At 37.7% G+C, this 18,063-nt stretch overlaps 1 protein-coding gene across 2 annotated transcripts in view; it reads right to left on the bottom strand.

Annotated features, from left to right (window-relative positions):
• The window catches only part of LOC122981229 (potassium voltage-gated channel subfamily D member 3-like), an 83,759-nt gene extending 83,034 nt beyond the window's left edge, over positions 1–725 (bottom strand). For both annotated transcript variants that reach the window (XM_044349874.1, XM_044349875.1), the window contains exon 1: positions 264–725. The gene's annotated coding sequence lies outside the window, so the exon portion shown is untranslated. The remainder of the gene's footprint in view (positions 1–263) is intronic.
• Between the last annotated feature and the right edge of the window lie 17,338 nt (positions 726–18,063).

The following is an 18,063-nucleotide window of genomic DNA, read 5'->3' as shown; positions in this document are numbered from 1 at the left end:
AATAATCAACTGGTTAGTTTATTTGTAATAAGAAGTACAGTAAATTGCCTATGTTTACACATATCAGTGTAAAATATTCAACATGTGGGAAAAGGTGGCTGTCTGAAAATACTTTTTCTATTCACGTAAGTTACTTGACAAAATCAAAGTTTTTCTGCTTAAAACTGATTTGTTCACCTGTCGTATGGTAATCTTGAAACGCGACTCAATATATTCCAACACAGACATGCATTTGTTGGCAAAAAACCCACAAACAAACTCACCGATAAAAGTGAAGCGGGAACAAAATCCCAAATGGTATGTGTTTCTACGAAGACCGAGTCCTCAATTACAAGTGCGAGAAGAAGAGCCCGGATCCATCCAGCGAGATGAAGCAGCGCGCAGCACCTTTCTCTCCTCGGTCGGTCGACAGACTCCTGCACCGAGCAGAGCGCCAAAACGCGGCTGATGGAGCAGAATATATCAGCCTCTCTGGGACACAATGACTACAGGACTCAGAGGGAGCTGTCTGTAGCACGGATTCTACATCCTGACTTCTTTGTTTGCCTGTTGGTGTTTGGAAAGTGAGACGTGATGGTGAGGAGCAGCGTGCGCTTCCTTTTCTCCAGCTCAAAGTAAAATGTGCGTCTCTCTCACTGTGCCAGCTCTGTGTCATCAGCCCTCCTTCCCTCTGCCTCACTTCACCATCATATATGACAGACTCACCCTGTTGTCACTTCTGCTAAATTCAATTATGTTCGTGCTGCACTGCTTACTAAAGCAGAGCACAGCACAGTCTGGTAACGGTAAGGATACGACAGTGATACAGGAGATTAAGAAAAAACAAAACAATACTCACTGCAGTGCAGTAAACTCACTATAGAGCACACTGATATTATAGGCATATTGTGGTGAGTTACAGACGTGGCTGAAATTATTGGTGGCCTTGCATTTTATTAAAACAATGAACTTTTCACCCTGAACAGTATTGAAATTAAAAGGTATTTTATCATCAATGCATGTCTATGTTTGGTTTGCAGTAGGACAATAAAGTTATGAAAATAACTGAATTCATGCTTATTCTACAAATACATTCTAACATAGCCTGGACAGAATTATTGGTACCCTTTATAGATTGTAAGAAATAATTGATTTGTAGTGATACTTTAAGCAGACTATTATGTTTTAATTATCACAGGTGTTTTCAATCTTATAATCACTCATGAAAAATACTCTGCTGTTTTCTGCCACTGTGTGCATCACATTAAACATGGAAAACAGAAGGAAAATCAGACAGTGGTCTGAAGACATTAGGAAAAAGGTAATATCCAAGCATGGTCAACATAAAGGTTACAAGACCATGTCCAAAGAGCTCTGTGTTCCTGTGATCACTGTTGTCAATATTATTAAGAAGTTGAAGGCCCATGGAACTGTATCCAACATCTCTGGATGTGGTCGCAAGCGGAAAATTGGCCCGAGATTGAACAGAAGGATTGCTTGAATGGTTGAGAAAGAACCAAGGAAAACTTCAATACAGATCTAAGCTGATCTTCAAGTTCAAGATACAATAGGTTCCAGTCACACCATCCGTCGCTGTCTGAAAATGGGCACCATAGCAGAAGACTCAGGAAGACGCCGCTTCTAAGAGGGAGACACAAAAAAGCCAGACTAGACTTTGCCAAAATGCATGTTGACAAGCCACAGTCCTTCTCGGAGAATGTGCTTTGGACAGATGAAACAAATTTAGAGCTTTTTGGTAAATCACACCAACCCTATATTTACAGAAGAAAAAACAAAGCTTCAAGTAAAAGAACACCATGCCTACTGTGAAACATGGAGGAGGCTGAGTGATGTTTTGGGGTTGCTTTGCTGCCTCAGGCACTGGGTGCCTTGAATCTGTGCAGGGCACATTGAAATCAGAAGACTATCAAGGCATTTTGGAGTAAAATATACAGCCCAATGTCAGAAAGCATGGTCTTCCAGCAGGATAATGACTCCAAACATACATCAAAAAGCAACCAAAAGTGGATGAGAAGAAGTGGCCTGCTATGATTCCTTATCTGAATCCCACTGAACATCTGTGGAACGAGCTGAAACTTGCGGTTGGGAGACGGCACCCATCAAACCTGAGAGAACTGGAGCAGTTTGCTCAAGAAGAGTGGGCCGAACTACCAGCGGAGAAGTGTAGAAACCTTATTCAGAGTTACAGAAAGAACTTGACTGCAGTTATTGCCTCCAAAGGCTATGCTACAAATATTAAGTTAAGGTTACCCATATTTTTGGCCATGCCATTTTCATTTGTTTTATTGTATTAAATAATATGTTAGGTTAACTTAATACAGAGAAAATTTTGTTGTTGTTTTTTTTAAAGGTGGAAGGGTACCAATATTTTCGGCCACGTCTGTCAGTACCAAGGCTGCAGAATTTACTGTCTTAACTTAAGTTAACACATCCTCCCTCACAAAGTACAGTAGCCCATTCTTATTTTCCATAAGGGGTTTTAACACTGCCAGATGAAACCTCTAGGAGGATCTTGTATAAAAGTGAGCAGTGTAATATGTATTGTAAGATCTTTTTTTAAAAATGGCAGATACTGTACCGGGCAATCATCAGGAGACACATGCACATCCAAGTTTTTGCAGATGCTGCACGACTATAATCTGCACAAAACAACAAAAAAGTACCCAAACACTGCAATCTTGCTCCCAGTTCCTCTTTAAAAGATATGGCTGGCAGTTTTCTATATTTTCCTTATTGTCAACAATCTCATTTATTGCAAAACCAACAATGAACTGATCCTACTCAGAGGTATTGTGTAACACAAAGTCAAGATTGTGATATGTAGCATGAGAAACTAGCGAAGCATCGTAAATGGAACTGTGTCCCTGAGCCAGAGGAACTTCTCTCCTGACAGTGGAAATGTGACCACTGTTATTAGTCTTTGGAGCCATTTCTAAACAAACTACTGTAATCACACTCTTTGGGGATGAAGGAACATGTCACTCAATGCAACTTTGTGGCTCATTGATGTGTTTTTAATTGTTTTTTGGACAACAAAAGAGGTTTATGGCACAGGGGAATAATATCAGGCTTTGGATACACACATAATACCTGTCAGTAGATAAATTCATTGTTGGTTTGGCTCTGTACATAAGATTTGTTGACAATAAGACAAATATAAAAGTCATTATAAAAATCACCAGCCTTATCCTTTAAAGACATGACAACGTTTCAACCAGTAATGGTTCTCCTCAGATAAAGGTGAGAGTGTGAACACACATGTATGGATGAGCTGTGATGACATGTCATACCATATTGGTATTATTATTAGACTGCCCTATAAAGCAAACACTCCCTTTTTCCAACACCTGTTTTTGGGAAATGTTTAGGATAAAAAACCCTTTATTAGTCCATGCTGGGAAAGTTTCCCTGAGATATAATTAGTCCAAGAATAAGATAATCCTTGTCCTTGAAGCCTCATCTTTTCTCTCCTTAGAGTGAAAGATGAAATACTTCTGTTAGATGCTTTTGACTCATTTTCTCTTGCAAATAGCAGCATCAAGGCTACAAATAACACATGATGCAGCACTCTCTTAATGTGAAATGCTCACTCTGTAATGCAAGGACCAGTATTCACTCCATTCAAAAACAATATCTGCTGTTGTGAAAAACAACTGGTTGCTTTATCTCTGTCTCTGCTTTGTCCTGGAAACCAACCCGCACTTCTTTTAAAACAAGTACAAAACTAATAATTCCAATCTTAAAACTTAAAACAGGACCCATCTCATGCCATTTATTGCTCTTTAGTCGTGCATATTCCTCAACAAATTTTCAATCATATTAGAAAACAACATTGTATGCATTTTGAGTAATAGATGGCTGTGGGAGGCAATTTATTAGAAAAACAAACTGACTTTTTTCAAATTCTTGTTTAACCATAATTTCCTTAAAAAATGATGTGAGTTAACATATTATACAGCTGATCTGGAAACAAAATAAATTCAGGCCTGCCTTTTACAGAGTTTGAGCTATATGGCCGCAATGCAATTAGTAAGAACTACTTTATAAAACTTCTTCATATGAACAACTAGCCACACACTCCCTCCCACCAATGCTAAGTAGTAGTATTAAACCACAACTAAAAACATCCGCCATATTTCCTTTCTCAAACAAGCCTTTATCATCAAACTCTTAGCAAAGCAGAGGGTGGGTGTCAAAGGAAACCCTATAGAGCCTCATCATCAGAGAGGAAGACGGAACGAGCCCCTCTGGCTTTCCCTCCCATCTCTCACTTCAATCCCAGACAGCATAGTCTCTACATAGGCACCTTTGGGGACTGCTGTGGCTGGATGAGGAAAGCCTTTGAATGGATGGCCTTGTGTATGACCGTTAGAGGAGCGAGGCAGAGGCAGAGAGAGGCTGTGTGGCCTGGGTATTAAGACAGATAGGCTATTGATGGACTCCAGTTCATTCAGATGTTCAGATGAAGTTCTGGCACATCATGTAAAATATTCATGAATTGAGTCTTTGAACATTTTTTTTAAGTTGCAGGGGTTTTCACACAAAGAGACTTCTTTTTTTTATCTATGGTCTTATAGAATCACTGAGTGTATGAATGAAATATTTTCAGGTATGTTTTCTTCTTTTTTCCCTTTCTTTTCTGAGTAGTTACTCTTTTTCAGTGATGCCATATCAACTCTGACACCATATCATGAAGAAATCACAAATTCATACTATACTAACAGCTTTCCTTACATTGCTGCCTTTCCTGCCTTTCCCACTCGAGAGAAATATTAGCACGTGCAGCTAAAAAAGGGAGAGATGAAACAATAAAACCTGAATTTTTGACATCACCATCATCTCCAACAGATTCAATCTTTTTTTTTTTTTATTTTTTAAGGTATCACCTCAATCTGCCAAATGCCAGTATAATCTTGTGCTGCAGATCATTTTTCCCACTTTTATGCCTTTCTGTGACACGCTCAAACCTCTGGGGTGGCAGTTGAACTTTAAAGAACACTTACGTGCAATTTTTCACAGCGCTTTGCATGAGACGGTGACAGTAGAGGCTTTCAGAAAAAGGAGAATATGTTAGGAGGGTAAATGCAAAAGAAGAGACAGAGAGAGAATAAACATCTTTCCCAAAGAAGGAAACTGATATGCAAATAACATTGCAACCAAATGATTATGTCAACCATTATTTAAATGCAATGTCTTTTGAGGTAATGCAGTTTTGTTTATTGCGGCGTATTTTCTTAAATCCTTGCTAATCCATCAGGGGTTTTTCACAGTACCTCGCCAACTTTATCTCAAACTATATTTCCTCATGTGTGAGGAAAAACAAGACATTAGTTGGTGCTCATTTACAATAAATTCTGGTTTGGATACATTTTGAATAAATTCAATTGTTGTGACTTATATAAAAAGCATATACACGCATAAATAAGGGTTTAGGTTCTGGCATACATCATCTAAATATGTACTGATGAGACCAAATTTCATCTCTGCAGTGCTTTGGCATTTAGAATGCTTCTACAACCACTGCTCATCATTCTGTATTTACGTCTTACACGGTAGTTGATGTCACGTCTGTAATAGTTTATCGTCCAATTTCTCTTGACCAGAGAGCTAAAGCAACAGCTGAGATTTTAAGGTGTTTTTCATTTGGCTGTCCTGCACCTGGGGCCACTACTTGCTGATTGGATTGATTGGATGAAAGCCAGATTTGATGAAATATATTCCAACCCCCCACAATCACACACACACACACACACACACACACACAAAGACACATAAAGACTAACTCCATGAGAGTGCAGAACCTCATACAGCCGTCATCTTCTGTCATTTATCAGAGTTGTTTCTCACTTTTATTGAGACATTTGAATTAGATTAGACTGCCACAATAAGATCTTTTATTTAGATATTTGATCATCATTATGTCCGAAACTGTTAGTCAGGGGTTATTTCTCTGTTCAGCCCCCCATCCGTCATGGTTTTCATGGTCTTATGAGCATACATTTTCTTCTGCGCTTCAGTTGTGGCACTCGGTCCACAGGGGAAGCACAATGTCTGCCAAGTCTTAAAAGCATAAAGAGATGGTTTAGGTGCAAATTAACAACATTGATTGTACTGCCAACTGTTGTTAGCAGTGCAATCCCAGACTCCCTCATTAATGACAGAACAGGATAAAGGCTGTTCTTAACTTACGCTCTGGGCTGATGCTGCTAGCAGAGGCTACTGAGAAAATGTGGAGTTCACCTTTTTGTGTTGTATTTGAATTAAAAGAAACTAAACCATTTAAAGCTGCACTAATCAATAAATTTACATCATCAATAGATGAAATTACTTTGTATAATTTGTGAGATGTGGGGCATAGAGAATAATTACCCTACTCTGCAGTTTTCCTCAGCTCTACAGATCATTTTATGGACTTTCAGCTAAATATTTTGGCCTTACTGTCCTAAACTTCACTGTTTTGTCTTTGTGTACATGTTTTCTTTATGTATGTCCTTCTTTCAAAATTCAAGTAAAAAAAAAAAAGAAAGAAAATCTTAACTGTTTTGATTCACTCTCATCAGCCCTGTTCTCAACCCCAGCAAGTTGCTGTATAGTTCCTACCCAACACTAAATAGCAGAAAAGGTTAGAAACAAGCTTGTGAACACAGAGGAGCATTTAGCAATCAATTAACACACAGATTTAAAGTTTCAAGTCTAAAAATAAATGGATGTTGGTTGGTTTCTAGATAAATCCTTGCTAATAACTCAACTAAATATGTTGATCTACCATAGAGCAAAATGTTTTTTCCAAACATTCACTCACCTGTTCATTCATTCAAATCAGTAATGACAACACTACAGCTTCTGAAAGGAGTAATGTCTTGTTAATTGAAGGCTTGGAGCTTCACTCCTAAATGTAGGTGCAAAATTGCTTTTAATATCACAGAACTGTCTCCATGCCAAGATGAAAACCAAAAACATCCTGTAGCTTCATAATTTACTCTGCGAACATATAAAACATCTCTCACTCTGTGACCCATGATGATTACAAATGATTTAGTATCCTGAAATCTTTTTCCCAATGAATATTTATAATGAGCAGAAGTGCTGTAAATATAGAGGTTTTGATATCCTTCTCTGTCTGAGCCTACAGCCATTATCCATCATCCATTCATCAGTAAAACCTGATATAATACTGTAAGTCATCAGATAGATACAGTGGAGATTCAGTTGGGAATGAAGGTAGATGTCACTCTTGTTAAATCAGAATATAATGTATCTCATTTTAACATTCTTATAAATATATAAAATAGAAAGATAGATAGAGAAATAGATGGCTAGATAGAGAGAAAAAGACAGGGACATGATGGTCAAGGAAAGGAAGTACAAGTAATTGGGTGGACATGGGCCACAGGTGTCCACTGAACAATTACAGAGCATGGACAGCTGGAGAAGCAGTGGGCCTGATAGGCTTAAAGAAAATAACAAAGGGAATAGCTAATAGAAATATAGTGGAGCCTGAATCATTGTATGTAAAATGAAAACTCACAAGAGTGTGCCTTAAAGTGGGAAAAGAAAGCCAGACCATCCGTCTGACAGACTATAGACCCAAGGAGAAAGTGTGGGTGTGGATAAATGAGTTCAGATGAATGCCAGCAGCATTGATTGTGTTTGAGCAGTCATTATGTGACTCACTTATAAGGGATCCAAGCCTGGCCTTCATTATCCAAAACACAAAGCACGCTACAAAGTGACATGCATGTGAATCCTGTTGATCCAGTGCAGAGATGCAGAGAAAATGCAAAAAATCAGAGACAAAAATTTGGATGGATAGCAGTGTTGGCCAACATTATGGTCAATAACTGTGTTTTTGTGTAAAGCAGCTGCTCATGGTAGCACACCACTTAGAGAGAAATGATTTTGACTCTGGGAACCTCTTAAGCTTTGAGCAGCACAGCAAATAAACACCACATGAAAATCCTATGTGTAATTCACAGCAGCCCAAAACACACAAAACGCAGGGAAAGAAGGATGAATTAGCATATATATACTTTGTCATTAAGCTTTTTATTCATCATTTTAGTGAGACTTGTGGCAGAGTTTCAACACTCATTTGTCAACAGCAAATTGATCCAGAAAATGCAGGTATGTTAAAGTTATGGGGCATTTAACCAATTATACGTTAAAACTGTGCTGCTCCTGCACTGTCATGTGGATATAAATGATTCTCTGTGAAGGTGTTTTGCATTCAGTTCACATTTACACTTTGCTTTTAAAATTTAATGGCTAAACATGTGCTTTTAAAGTATAGACTGTAGCTTACATAAATGCAAATGACTAACCTTTTTTAAAAAGGAGTCCCTCACTGAATATGAATGAATTTCATTGAGCTGTCATATTACATGAGGCTTTAAATGATTTAATCTAATCACTTGAATGACAGTCAAATTTGCAATTTGAAAAATTAAGAGGTAAATGTGTAAAGATGTACACAAAAGCATATGTCAACATGGTAAAGTAGCCCCTAAGTGCTGATTGTACTTTATTGTCAAATGTGGTGACACCATGTACTGTGCAACACACAAAAAAAGATATAATGTTTCCCATTATATTTCACTGCCCTTCAGAAAATAGCAACGTTAGCATAGTTCAGTGTTTTAATTAAAACTCTAATGAGCGCTGTGAATGGTCCGAGGACTACAAGGCTGATTTATGACAAAGTAATAAATTACATACAGTAATGAATATTTTCAATTATAGAAGGCCTGGCTGACAAAAAGCCTCAGTGGGTTTCAATGAGACAAACTTCTTATAAGAGCTCAGATTGGTTCTGTGTAAGCCAGTAATGTTTTCTGTTTGTTTTTGTTCATGCTTGCATTTATGCCCTTTGCAAAAAAAAAAAAAAAAACACAACCCCACACACATGCACACAATGCTGTGCTGATGTGACAACAGAGGGAGGTAAAAGTCCAACTGGGTCTCTCCTGTCTTGACCTAGTTACTGTATGATGGTTTGCATCATTATCTGCAACACAGTTATTCAAAGACTTCAAAGCATTAAGCACACACACATAACCACTAGATTTTCCTGGTAGGGAGGCAAACTGAACAACAAATTTAAAGAAATCTACAATAAAATTCCTAATATTATATAGTACTGACACAATAACTCCATTAATCAATTAGTCGATTAACAGAAAATGAATCAGCAACAAGTTTGATAATTGTTTAACATTCTGAGTCATTTATTAAGAAAAATGCCAAACATTCTCTGGTTCCAGCTTCTCCAATGTGATAAATTGCTGTTTTTTATATTTTACATAAAAAAATGTATTTATTTGAGTTTTGTACTGTTGGTATGACAAACTAGAAATTTGAGGATGTTAACTTGAGCTCTGAGAAGTTTCAGTGGACGCTTGTCAAAATATTCGGACATTTTCTACACTAAATGATGAATTTATTAATTGAACAAATAATCAACAGATTAATTGATATTGAATATAATTGTTAGTTGCAGCCCTAATATCATATTTAGTGATCCACTAGAGCTGAAACATACAGCAGTGTATTGTTTCCACCTTGATAAGAAAAAAATTGCTCAGTTTCTCAATATAATGTGAAAACTTTCTTGATATAATGAAAAAGTATTTCACTATATCCAGAAACTGAGCTTTTTTTTTTCATCATGGTGACAGCAATATGCTGCCGGAGATGCGTAAACAAAAACTGTCTTGGATATAATGTGGAGAGTGCTGTGCACAAAAACATGCAAAAAAACACTAACTTTTTAAAACAGTAAACTTTACATTTTTTAAGAGACAATCTTCACCTTGGAAGGTCTAGGATACTGAAGGTTTAAAACAGAAAGGGTGTGTGAGGGACATGGAGAGACACAAAAATCAGACAATATAAAAATCAAAGAAACTGGTACAGTAGGCACCAGTGTGTGAAACACTGTGGCCAATCAGCCACGGGTCAGCGACCATACACACACAAAGAGATGTAAGGCACTGTATGATGTTGTGATGACATTTAGCTGATATTTTCATGGACAAAGTTAAATTTAACTTGAAAGCTACATACCAGCTCTGAACCTGATGGGCTTTAAAAGTCAATTTAAATCAATGACTTTGATGAGGGAGGTGTGGGTTTCTGACATAATTCTCTATTCAACATGTAGTCTGAATTGTTGCCTTCCTGCCATTAATGGAGTCATTTATTCAATGGACTCCATTATGTACAAGATTCACAACATTAATGGTAAACAAGATTGCTGTTCTTACATTTATGCGCAATTATTCTTTAAAGACAGTAAATTCTTTTTACATTTAAGTGTTAATGTATGCACTCGAGGCGAACACACATAATGTATCATTATATTCTCAAACTGTCCTCCAACTGATCTGTCATTTCTCACAAAAAACAAAAACACTATGCACACTTTACATTACTCCATCTAGGGGTATTTTACCTTCCATAGAACTTGGCAATCCTAAAACTGACTTGATGATATCATTACATCCAATTTTCTTTGGCTATTATTATACCTCATTTATAAAAGCTCTGTCACTAACCTTATTCTGGGGCTTTAATTTCCAACTCAATTAGATTAGAGTGAAGTATGACGGAGTACTTCAAATTTTTGGGAGGCAGGATTCAGACATTTTTGGCTGTCAAGTATCCTCACTGGCGTGGTGTGTGATATGGGAAATACCTTATCTAAATACCTACATCTATTTGGATGGCATTTCTGTTTTAGGTTTGACTTTTTTAAAGCCTTGTCTTATCCCTCCTCTGCTATTATGCTTGAATTCATCAGTTCAAATCTGTTACAAAACTTTTTTTCATTTTCTTCAAGTTTCTCATAGTCGCTGTTCCAAATACTGCACTCTACAATTTGTCTGTCATCTCAGAGGTTCCAATGTTCTTTTTACTGATGAAAATGAGAGAATATGGTGCTTGCACTAAGGATCTTTGCCACACTGAGAAATTGTAGCCAATTTCTAAGACTGAAAGAGGGCAAAGCACAAATCTTACCCAAAGCCAGAGAGACATATAAACAAACAATCTACTTCAACTGGTCTGATGAGCCTTTGAATCAATCTGTCTGGTGGTGAGTGATAATGACAAAGCTGGAGGTAAACACTGCACTATATGAGCAGTCACAGCCTGTGATTTCACATCTGAGAGAGAATTACTTCACTCACCTGAAAAGTCAAATGGTGTTTACTGAAAGCCAGCAACAGATCAGTTTGATTATGTTTAGCTCACAGACTTTGGTGAGTTCAGAACATCTTGTAAAGAAAGTGGCACAAAACTAACAAATGTACTTCGTTTGGACTTGCAGGCATTGTTTTGCCTCAAAAAAAAAATCGTTGTCCTCTACTCAGACAGTGTTTCCTACCTGCTGCTCATCTGCCTCAAAACCAATCTGTCATTGATTTCTTGGAGTATTTGCCCAGATTTGGGTTTTCTTTCAGAAATACACCAACAAATGCCCACAAACAGATCTTTGATACAGAGGGGGGTAGAGAGATACTTTGAAAGCCCTCACCGATTGTGTCTCTCAATCGATAGTGCCACCATTTCAACATAAAAGTAAAATGCCTGGCTCCCAGAGCCGCACCGGCTGAATGACACCATGCCACGTTTTGTCCTATGGGACACTTCCACCTGCTCTAAAAGCAATCTATCCTTTGACTATTGATTAATTACAGCCAAAATCTGTGAGAGGGGAAGTGACCACTAAAGGGACCACTAAATGTATTTTATGTTCACTAGGGTGATAAACATACACATTAAAGAGAACATCTTATTTAGAAGAAAAAAAAACTGGCATTGCTCTTTGAGTCAAGGTTCTTTTTGTTTCATAGTTTTTTTTTGTTAACTATTCTGTAGCTATGTCATGCAGAACTTGCATGAAACAGCTTGACCAAATTCTGATACAGGTAACTACTATATTATATTACTAACTTAATGGTGTCATAATAGCAACAGCTCAGTATCCCTGTGGTAATTATGTTCATATCAGACGATTCTGTGCCTCACAATTTACACCCAGTGTTAACACAGGAATTGAGCGTTCATTCCTGAACAGCAATTGTCAAATCAAACCTTAGTAACCATAACTAGGCGCAGCTGGCCTGTCCAGTTTTAATTAACTAATTAACTAATTTCTCAGTATGTTGAAGCGATGTGCATGGGGCTTTAAGCAATACGCTGTATAGGTTTGGAAGGTGGTGTCTTCTATTAAAACTTTTCAGAGGCCAAAAACACAAGAATTAAAGTGTAAGGAATGGATTTAACTGTGTGTTTATCTGTGCTAATGTAGGCTGCAGTTGTTAGCATGTTGTCTGGCTAACTAACTAACAACCTACAGTAGTAATCAATCATTACTTCCAAGGCCTGGAGTTAGTATATCATTTACATTAGTTTGTGCAGTTGCAGGTTACGTTAAAAAAAGACCCTTTCACGACTAGCACATAAACTGTATTATTTCCCCACTATGTGGAAGCCAGAGATGCTGTCTGAGTTTAGGGTAATGTTAGCAGCTCTGTTCTGCACTTACTGGATTTGGGGAAATTTACACTATAACCCCAACGTTAGCCAATATAAAATAACATTTGCCAAACACATCAGTTAGTCATAGGTCCTCATCATGCTTATAACACCATTAGGACTAATAAACTCTATGCTGCAACAAAAGAACAATATTGTTTCTTTATTTCTATGTCTTCTACATGGATCATTAACTGGTGAGGATGCTGACTTTTTGCGTCTTTTACCACAACATCATGTATGTAGCTGCCTATTTAAAGCTTCAACTCCATTAGCTAGCTAGCAAGCTACTGCTCAGAAAATATGCTAGTAATAGTTGTCATTTAAACTGACATGACATGCTTTTGTCCATCTCTGTTGGAAACCAAGGACACGTTTCAAAAACTACCAAGAATTTTGACCAGTGAATCTGCTACCATTATCATTGAAAACTGCATTTGTATCAACATTTCTAGTGTGGCAATTGGGTTGAATACAAGGGTTAATTATGTATTTCTGAGCAGACAGCTGTTGAATATCATGACTGATGGACTGAAAGGTTTTGAATCAATAACAAATACTGCATGAACTCACCTAATATATACCCTGACGTTTTATAAAAAGTCACTTCTGGCGGAATTCTCTGCTTATTTTAAAAGGCTTGATAACACTCATCCGTCTCTTTGAATACTCTATAGCTTAATGTGCACTGTAAAGCAGGAGAAGAAGTGATAAAGAACCTTTCTTGAATTCTTATGACTTAGATATTTCCTATGAAGTAGATAATCTAATTTAGTTTTACAGTGTTCATATCCATGCGCTCTCCTTTGAGTTATTATACTGAATCCGCCGAAGATCATTTTCCATCAGTCATGAACAGAGTTGTCTAAGATGGAATAAAACAATTATCCCCAATACCCATCATTAAAATTCACACTGCATACTTGTTACAGAGGAGCAGACACAAGGAATTAGACTTTTGGAGAGTGTAGGAGCCATTATGTGATTAAATTACGATTCATAATTTTGTTGTGCTTTTAGCCTGGATGGTTGCCTGCATAAACAGACCGCCTCTTCCAACTGAGATATGTGTTTGTGCCATATTTATTCAAATAGCAGTTTTTTTGACAGCACTTTGAGTATCAACAGGAAAGAGACATGATATCTTCACACTGTCACATTGCCCTTTTGACTTTATGGCCTAGATAACTGACAATATTTTATTAATTTTCTGCATGTATATTGATCATGCATTGCAAGCTGTAGTGGGGAAACTATTTTTCTTTTCATGCCACTACATCCAGACCTTTTCCTTAGATTCAGAGAGATGGAGTCAAGAATTAAAGTGAAGTACTGAGTCTAGCAAACTTGGTTTAGCTCAGCTGCTTTGATGAGGGAACGCAATGACCCTTTTCATTTCTTTGTAAACAACTTTAAGGACTCAGTAAGTCACATTTCAAGGTTTCAGGGCTAGTTAGGTTGAAGAGTATTTGAGTTTAAGATGGCAATCATTTAATATTGTAATGACATATTAAATCAAACGCTGTTGCCCCTACAGTGCCTCATAGCTGTCAAACACTGCTGATGTATTTCTACCTGCATATTTTACAAAAAAACCTTCACCTATCACCTTCAGGAAAATGAGCTGAGGTATATTCAACTCAGACAGAGTCATAAAACTCTCCAAGCCCCACGCTGATCAACATGCTCTTGGTGGATGACTCACAAGCCTTGAAAACAAAGACTGTAGTGGACATCCAAATTGATGGGGTTGGTTTGTCTAGTTGGAAGAAAAGATTTTTGTCAAAGAGTTGGTCACCCAGGGTGCTGATAAATCACATTTAACATCCCAAACTGCTATTTGACTGTGTTCTCTTGTAAGCCTATGATTTGTAGCAGGCACCATTTTTGTCAGCTCATACCCAAGTGGGCCAGAGTTTGTCTAAGCTCTGAAATTTCGTGTTGTCTCAATCATAAATTAGAGTAGTTATGTATTTTTCAGTGTATCCTTCCAGAGATCTTTTAGAGACTGAAGTCAACATACACAATAACTGAGATAACAGAGAACTCTTGTTTAGTTTTGCACACTTTTTAGGGTACAATCAATGCTTTCCATCAAAGCTGTGTAAGTAAGCAACTTGCCCATATATACAGTGAATAAATGCATAACAAAGCAGTCGTTACATATTAAATTTGGCAGCAGCAGCAGCCAGCTGCTGCCACTTGATTAGAAAACAAATACATTGGTAACAGTGACACAGCTTACTGCTTTAAGACACATCACTACTCTGGAGATATGCAAATGATTAATCAGGACTGATTCAAGGTCAGGCACTCGGACAATTTACATTTAACATGGCCATTGGCAAAACGAATCAATTCTTCAACCTTAATCTCTTTCACAGCTCCACATGCAATCAGGTGAGGTGAGCAAAGAAGACACAAGTATATTACTGACAGACTGACTCACTAGGGAGTATTGAGAGGGTACATCCTCCCACACTCTGGAATGGATCCTCTGTATGGGGAATCAGATGCAAAAAAGTGACAGATATGGAGCAATAGATGAATAACTAAAACCCCCACAGAACTGGGTGCCAGGCAACAGATGCTGATAACTGCCTCAGATTAGGTCCTAGATTGTCATCAGCTCCCGCCAAGACTCTGATGCTATATTTACTCCTCCCTCTCTCCATCTCTCCTCTGATCATGTGTGCCACTATGATGTGTCATCTCCACATTATGTCTGGCATCTACAATGGAGTGCCAGGTGTGAAATGGAGATGAAATATTCATTTTGAATACCAGAACACTTTCCCCTTAAGCAGGGAATGATATGGCAGAAGTAAGAGAGATTGAAGTTTTGTAGTATGTTCACTCAAACTTGATTGGGGCCCCAGATGTTGGGATTAAATATGGCTTCATCCAGTTTTAAAGGAACTTTTGAAACATTTTTTCTTTTGAAAGAGCAGCTTTCACTGTCACAGCTGCATAGACCCCATCTGAGCATACCATAACCTTTAGGGAAAATATTCTTTATCATTCAAGCAGCTATTCTGAAAGTGTACTTTTTTCAAAATGTTCTTTCAGCGCTGAGCTAAATGTCAATGTTCTGTTTAGACTTAAATACAGGAACTCGCAGAAAGCCAGAGTACCTTGGAAAAATGAACAATGGAAAAAAAACCCACACCAGTTAGTGAGTATGTCAATAGAGGTAAGAAAGAAAGTGGTGTTATGTGGACGTTGGAGAGAAAAAATACAAAAGACCAACAACAACAAAAAAAGATGTTCTGACATAAAGATGTTTTAACGTGTAGATCATTCTTTTGAACAGGATTTGTAGGACGTCAGGGTTTAAACATGACATTTAATGATATTACTTATTAATGGAAATTATTTATGAGAAACACACAACCGTAAAAGAAATCTAAAATTGAAATCTGAAATGTATGATATACTTGATTATTCAGAGAAAACAGATATTTTTCTGACAATTCCATTTTCCATTAACCACTACAAATTGGTTTTGCAGACCCAAACTGAGGAAATCTTTCTAGACTGTAAAATTTTAAACCACTGACCTCTGTGCCCACTTTTTTGGGGGGACTAAACCAAGCTAAACGGAAAACTTTAGCATGGTAAACTGTTTGGAAAAGGTAGCTGAGGACACAGGACAAAAACTCGAAGGACACTGATTCTCCACAGCAGCCAGTCAGCAGGCTGAACAGAGCGGCTTAATTGAAGAGCCTGAAATAGAGACTCTCTATTAGGGCTGAAGAGGCTCCCTGCACCAGCAGCCTATCAGGAGCGGCAATTATCTGACTTTGCTCTGTCTATACCCTCAAGATAGCAGAGTGAAAGAAAAGGGACACCAAATCAAATAGCACAGAGATGCTACATAGTCATAGATAGGAGGCTCCGTTGTGCCAATTTAGTGCTGACACCAGGTTTTATAACTTGGGGCGAAATTGCTGTCTAACACCAAAGTGCACTTGTGTTTGCTCTCTTCCAGCAGCAAGATTGCAGTGTTATCTTTTAAATCACACTTGGAGTTTTTGTCAGATGATCAAATCTGAAGTGACTGATCATGAGTGCATCAGAAGTATGACCTTTATGGCCAACATTACAACCAGTAATAGTAAAAGTGCTGCATTGTCTGTTATGCTCATCCAAAGTTTTTGTTTTTATGAAAAGCCAACATTTTCAGTACTATCCCTGTAAACTGGATGATAAAAATGGTTTAACTTTGACTTGAATTGTGTGAGCATTGCACTCTACTGGCAGCTATTATGTATTACAGGAGGGGCTCCAGCTTGCAGATAAGACAGCCTTACATTTTGTCTCGTCTACAGTATAGCAAATACCTCATCTGATTTTTGTCATCTGGAGCTGTTTGCCTAACAGCTGACGACGACAACAACAAAAACAACAACACAGCTGTATCCTCCCCCCTGTAGAGTTAGACCTCCGGTCTGTGTCGTTTCTGAGTGCCACTAATGAGATACAGGAGTTGTGGGAAGTCTGTCTCTGAAATCACATAAAACGCAGATTATGTTACCGTAATACCTGAAATTGCTTTGTTCCTCTTCTGAGAGCTAAAAGTGCTTTTAGAGTTTTACGCTGTCTGAATGTCACATTAGCTCATCTACAGTCTGTAAACCTTTTGATTTCCCAGGTGAGCTCAGAAATCCACTGACATTTCTCTTGCTTCCTCCAAAAATCACAGAGATGTCTTGCACCTCTGCAGAATAGGTCACACTGGCTTTTACAGTGAGTATGCCACCAGATGGCAGTCAGTAATACTGTAATCCCACAAAATCCAGGAATCAGTGCAAGATATGCTTTTGCTGGAATAATTAATAATGCTGGAATGATTCATATAAGGAGATAAATGGTCAACAGACGGGTTATATGGTGACATTTATAACATTTAATAACATTTAATGCATCTTTTATTGCCAATGTGAGATGAAAATGACCTATGGCACCTTTATAGTTTTAATGTTTTTATCCTATTCATGCTTCAATTTTTTACTTTTTTTTTTAGGTCTTTGCGTGGCCATGTCTTGTATTGGCCTGAATCTGTTTTTTATTTTTTTGTGTCAATATTTTGACAAGAGTGGTAGACATATGTTGTTTTATGACAGAATCAAATCAAATCAAATATTTATCCTATCAGTGGTGGAAAGTACAAATTTTACTCAACCTAAGTACAATTTTGAGGTGTGTGTTCTTTACTTGAGTATTTTCAGTTTATACTCCACCACTCTTCAGAGGTTAGGTGGAGCGGAGCAGGTGGATCCGAATGCAGGAGACTGTAGGCAGAGCTAGGCTGAAGAATAACTTCTTTATTGAGGCTTGAGTGCAAGCGGAGCAGAGTGAACTGAATAGAACTGAACTTCACAATACAGAACAAAGCATTGCAGAACAAAGGAACCAACAAAACTGAACTGAAAAAGAGGAGTTACATATAAATTAAACTGATGAGGGGATGAGGTGCAGGTGGAACAGGAGAACAATAAAGGAGGCTGAGAAGTTTAGCACTTT

This window comes from Thunnus albacares, chromosome 4 (genome assembly GCF_914725855.1).
Source record: "Thunnus albacares chromosome 4, fThuAlb1.1, whole genome shotgun sequence".
Taxonomy (NCBI): domain Eukaryota; kingdom Metazoa; phylum Chordata; class Actinopteri; order Scombriformes; family Scombridae; genus Thunnus; species Thunnus albacares.
The sequence above is the reverse complement of the archived record's forward strand: the minus strand, read 5'-3'. Positions and strand labels throughout refer to the sequence as shown.